This window comes from Anarrhichthys ocellatus, unplaced genomic scaffold (assembly GCF_004355925.1).
Source record: "Anarrhichthys ocellatus isolate YVR2014 unplaced genomic scaffold, GSC_Weel_1.0 scaffold237, whole genome shotgun sequence".
Classification (NCBI taxonomy): domain Eukaryota; kingdom Metazoa; phylum Chordata; class Actinopteri; order Perciformes; family Anarhichadidae; genus Anarrhichthys; species Anarrhichthys ocellatus.
The window spans coordinates 97,600-103,939 of record NW_022280267.1 but is presented as its reverse complement, the minus strand read 5'-3'; positions in this window follow the sequence as shown (position 1 = coordinate 103,939).

Genomic DNA, 6,340 nt, shown 5'->3' with positions numbered 1-6,340 from the left:
ACCTTCACTGAGCCAACAGAACGAGTTGGTTCTCTAAAGAACCCTGAAGTTATTTCAATTAGATGAAGAACAAGAAACCATGTTAGAATTGAAACATTTAAATATCTCCTAAACTCGCCTGAGGCTCTGCTCCTCATCTGTGAGGGAGGAAGAGGAGGAAGAGGAGCAGGAAGAGGAGGAGGAGCAGGAGAAGGAAGAGGAAGAGGAGGAGGAGAAGGAAGAGGAGGAGGAGCAGGAAGAGGAGAAGGAGGAGGAGCAGGAGGAAGAAGAGGAGAAGGAAGAGGAAGAAAATGAGGAGGAAGAAGAGGAGGAAGAGGAGAAGGAAGAGGAGGAAGAGGAGGAGAAGGAAGAGGAGGAAGAGGAGGAGGAGAAGGAGGAAGAAGTGGAGGAGGAAGAGGAGGAGGGAGTGCATCGGGCTCTGAGACCTCCTTCAGTGACTCCATGTTTGAGGTTTGGAGGCAGAAGCTGCTCTGATGGACACAAACATCTCCATATATATATATATATATATATATATATATATAACCACAGGACATACGTACATTTCCCCGCTGCGGGACAAATAAAGGATTATCTTATTGGACATCGCTGTCTTTCACGTGCAGTACCTGCTTCTGCCACGAGATGTCAGTAAAGACTTATGAGTGTTTGTCTCCTTTGTTTTTTAAATGTTCCTTCATCATCATCATCACACTTTACTTTATTCTGACTCACATACAAATACTCAGAGCACCAAATGTGGAGTAATCCGCCGCTGAAAGTAGTCCCCACCAACGTCACTGTTTTAAATATAAAAGCACATTATCTTTTATAAGAGGAGAGATTATTTAGGTTTAAACGATGTGTATCGTATATCTATATCTCTCTGTATATATATATATACACATCTGATAAACATCATATTGTGTCAGAATAACAAGCATCAGGTGTCTCACGTATTTATTGCTATTCATATCAACGTAACGCAGCAGGTGAACCATGGCAGTGATAAGGCTTAAAGTGGATCTACGTCCTCATTGTTCTACTTTAACATGTCGACTCCTTTAAAAAGAGAAGAAGAAGAGACTCACCTGTCCTCCAGGTAAAGCCTCAGAGAACAGAACGTAAAAAAAACTTCACAGAAGTCATTCAAGTTGTTCAGAGATCAATAAATGTTCATTATTTACAGATTATCATTATGATCATTATCATCATCATCATGTCACTCAGCTGAATAAATAAAGGCAAAATATGTTAAATCACTCTTTAAATAATTTAAGAATTAATTAAATATTATTTAAATAAGAACAATAATCAAGACAGAGTTCATCATGGTTCAGTCTCATTGATGTGCAGCATGTTGCACTGTGGGTAAAAAAAAGTCCACAGCCAGGAGTTAAAGATCTAAAGCCTCATTCTGAGAAACAGGACGAAGGACAGTTCATCCCTCAGACCTGGTTCCTTAAGTAAATAGTGATCTGTGACCCACAATGCACCTCTCTACCAGGCCAAAGGTGTACCTGTGATCCTACTGACAAACAAACAGTTCTGTTCTGTAAAGTCACTTAGCATTAGAGCCCCTCCCCCCAGGTCCTGGACTCGGTGCCCCCTCCCCAGGTCCTGGCCTCAGTGCAGGTCTTTAAAGGGTTTGGGGTAGTTGAATATCAGATAATCCATGAAGTAGAAGTCGAAGGCCTTTTGTCTCTCGGTGGAGTTCAGCTGTGAGAAGTATCTCACGGTGATTCTGGAGGAAGTCCTCTCAGCTTGGGGGTTTCTGTCTTTGAAGTCGGGGAACGTGAGGTTCCTCTGGAGATCAATGATTCAGGCTCACAGTCCTTCTCCTCATCAAGAGGCACCTTAAAGAAGTCTGGGGCTGATTACAGTATTGATCTCTGGACCTTCTCATCACTGTCGTCCTCCTGCAGCTGAACTCATGTTTGTTAATTTTAACACCAGGACCGACAGGTCAGAACATCTGTTTGGTTTTTATACTGAAATAGGAGCCTCTAAAACTACTAAACTATATACTACAGAGTCAGGAACACAGCCTCTGATTGGTGGACTAGTCGGGAACACAGCCTCTGATTGGTGGACAGACTCAGCCCAGGGCATCAGGAATAATAAATGTTTTCAACACGTAAAAATAGATTCTTAATCTAAGCAAACAATCACAACGGTTAGCTTCTTGGCTCTCTCCCATGCAGCGTCTCAGAGATACACACACCTGAAGCCTACAACATAGTAGGTTACAGGTTATACATCAGGTGTATTCCAGCATTGTGAAGCTAATTGGTCCCTTTGGACCCCGGGTCTAAAGAAGTAGAAAGAAGAGGAGGAGGAGGCAGGTGTCTGTAGGTTTATCTGTGACATGTGAACTCCACTGATCCTAGTTCAGCCGCTGCCTGTTAGCAGCCAGCTGACCTCAGAGCACTGACCTGGGGTCTGCTGCAGGACCACCTGGGTCAGATCCTGGAGGCGGACCAGCAGCAGCAGAGATCCGGCTCCCAGCAGCAGGAGGAACCAGAGGGAGTAGGGCGGCTTCTTCATGACCGACACAGCACAGTCCTGCAGCCTAGAGTCCACCAGGCTGACCCCAGATCAGCCACCGCAGCACGGCCTGAAGACACACAGGGAGGGGAGGTTAGACCTGGTAGAGATCTGACCTCCGATGAGCTCCATCACATCATCTGTGTATTAATCACTACTGTCTCATGAACAGTCTCAGACTAACTGATGCACATATAGGACTGTGAGTGTGTGAGAGAGTGTGTGAGTGTGTGTGAGAGTGTGAGAGAGTGTGTGAGTGAGTGTGTGAGTGTGTGTGTATGACAAAGACCCTCTCCATTGCAGGCATTTGTGGACTGTTTGAGACAATAAGAGACTCACACACTGAGTTGAATGTTTATTGTACAGTTCTGATATCTGGTCTCAGGCGTAATTATTGAAGGTCGGGCCTGTAGACAAACATATTAGTGGTTTAGTTATCTTTAACTAAAATGATTGAATATATTAATAGTGTTGTCAAATAACCTGCATGTTCAAAGCACTTACCTCTGCTGTGTCTCCTCTCCAGGGTGTTCGTCCTAAAAGAGTCTCCAGGGTACAAGAGCACCATTTTATAGTTCCGGGAAGGTACCATGTGGTAATTACTAGAGGGGTGGTAGGAAAATTGAATCCTCTATTCGGGCCGGATATGATCTCTATGGTGATGTCTTACCATACCGTACCGCCGAAGGTTTTGGTCTATGAATATTTTTCAAGGAGAGACTCCACGTGAGCTGTATGTTCGCCTTAAAGACTTGTTTTCGAAATGGGTCAAACCAGAGAAGTCAACAGTGAAAGAGATATCTGAGATGTTGATTCTTGAACAGTTCCTGAGGATGGTGCACCCGGACCTTGAGGTGTGGATCCGTGAGCATGACCCTCGTACGGCAGAAGAAGCAGCTCAGCTGGCTGAAGTATTCACAGCAGCCAGAAGAGGGGCCAGACACACCACCTTCGGCAAAGACACCAATTTTGCCCCGAGAAGCAAGTCCACTGGGGCATCTCCATTGTAGGCATTTGTGGACTGTTTGAGACAATAAGAGACTCACACACTGAGTTGACTGTTTAATATGATCTCTATGGTGATGTCTTACCACCATAGAGATCATATAGATAATTGACCTTAGAATGTTAGGCATCTATTTGAATGTATTTGTTGTAGTTTAGGGGATTGTGTTGTAGAATAAGGGGCAGAGTCACCTATCTTACAGTGATGTGGAGGTCCTCGTTAGTGGCAGACTATATAAGGCTGCCATAATTACATCTAGTGCTGTCGCTGCCAGGACCACATGCTGCCCGTGGTCCCTGAAAGAGTTATGCCATGTTTTTGTTTGTTTTTCTCGGTGAAATAAACACCTGGTTGGTTTACACGTACTCTCTGTGTCCGTCCTCCTGCTTCCGAAGTCCGGCCGCTGCGTGCCAGCCTCACTGACTGTGAGTGTGACTGTGAGTGTGACTGTGAGTGTGACTGTGAGTGTGACTGTGAGTGTTCCCGTGAGGCCGTGCAGGAACATCTGTTTCTCCCTCGCTATGGAGATAAGCTACACAGGTACACACACCTTGAGTAACTTTTCATCACTAAGGTCTTTAGATTGTTCTGACCAAATTCTAAGTTGATCTGATTATTTCCTAGGAGGAGTTTGTTAAAGTACAGTGCCTGGAAATGACTGAAACGACACTAGAAATTCATAGAAAATTCAAAATGGCTGACTTCCGGTTGGGTTTAGAGCATGGCCCCAAGAGACTTTCTTTTAAGTCCACATGTGATACATGTTCCTACCAAATTTTATACATTTATGTGAAACGTACTGCGAGGGCTGCTTCGCCAAAATGTTGTAGGGGGCGCTACGTCTGTGCTCGGGCCCTAATGCTATATATGATGGAGCAGCGTGTGCTCTGCTGAGATGAATGTAGTTTGTAGGTCACCACATTTTAAACACATTACAGGATCAGTCCGTCTCTTAATACGGACTTCCTGTCTGTGGCTCTCAGCTCAAAGCTCATTGGTTCCTACTGAAGACTTAAATCTATAAACTTGAATCTCTCTGTCTGAGTTTCATCCAACGTTTCTCTAACTGAAACACAAATATCCTGCTTTATAATCCCAGAGATGAATATTGAAGAACCATAAACATAATGATGACTAATCTATAAATAAGATGAGTTGATCAGCTCCTCGCTCCAAACATTAATCCTTTATTCTCTGATGAGACTCTAATCTTATGGATATAAACTCCTCATCTCTCTCTCATGGTTCCATGTTGATTCTGAGCAGCTCAATAGTGTCATGTGTTCTTTTAAATAACTTTTTCTTACACATTTACCATAAATAAACAAGCCTTTCAAACAACTACAAATCCCAGGATGCATTTCACGATTATAGAGCTTCACATTAAAGAGTACACACTAACGTTTAAGTACATGTTCACTCATTCACAAGAGGTCCCTGAAGGTAACACAAGGTCACCGACGGACTCTTGTTGGTCCCTGAAGGTAACACAAGGTCACCGACGGTCTCTTATTGGTCCCTGAAGGTAACACGAGGTCACCGACGGCCTCTTGTTGGTCCCTGTAGGGAACACGAGGTCACCGACGGATTCTTGTTGGTCCCTGAAGGTAACACAAGGTCACACCTCGTATCTCGACCAATAATTTAAATATCTGAGCAGATACAAAGACGCGGTGACATCATATCTATTAAAAGTGACTTGTTTCATGATGTTTAGACCTATTAAAGACAAAACCACTGATCGATGAATGAAAATCATAACGATAATCAACATAATGGTGACGTGTTTAATATCTCAGTCAACGAGACATCTGACAACACAACTCATTGATTAATCAAATCAATAATCTGATCGGATTACACTATTGTCCCATGATGAAAACACCAGATTTAATTAAATAAATTAAATGTATGTTGATATTCTTTCAATTAACTTTATTCACAACAGAACAGAACTGATCATTTCATAAGCTTTCAGTGCTTAATCAATAGTTAATCATTAAGGTTTAATGTTTCCTACTCTCTGTGTGTGTGTGTGTGTGTGTGTTGTGAGGTGTTCAGGACAGTAGGTTATTTTTAGCAGCGAATAGAGAAATAATTCAGTACGATCACAGAGCAGCTCGTTCACCTCCTCTCTGACAGAGGAGAGCAAGCAGCAGATGGATCCTCTTCCTCAACCTTCTCGTCCTCCTCCTCCTCCTCATACAGAATACAGAAGACGAGATGATAATAAATGTTATTCTGTTCTTCATCATCATCTTCCTCCTTTTATGGATCCACAGTAACTGGAAATATTGCCCCTAAACATGAATGATTCACCTCATCAGTTGAGGCTTGAAACTGTTCAGTTCAACATTGTTCTTGTTGAAATAAAGAGGTTCACACTCTTGTGATTGTGTCTCATTATCATAAAAATATCTTGAGAGATTCAGACATCTCACATGTGGCAGCAGGTAAACACCGTCAGAGATAATCATCACGTTTGGTTTATGGAAGAAGAATCATGTGTCTGTGTCTCTTTACTGTTTGTAATCTGTCCTCCTCTGTGGTAGTTCAGGCTACAGTCGGTGTCTCCAGGTTACATGTTGCCATGACGACTCACAAACAAACTAACAACTGTAGTGTCTGGTAATCACATCAACATGAGGTCATCCATCTTTATGTCAGCAAACTCAGTTTGATGAAAGGTAAAGTTGAACTTGTCCCATCAGACATAAAACTACAATCAGACATAAAACTACAGTCAGACATAAAACAACAACCAGACATTAAACTACAATCAGACATTAAACTGCAGTCAGACATTAA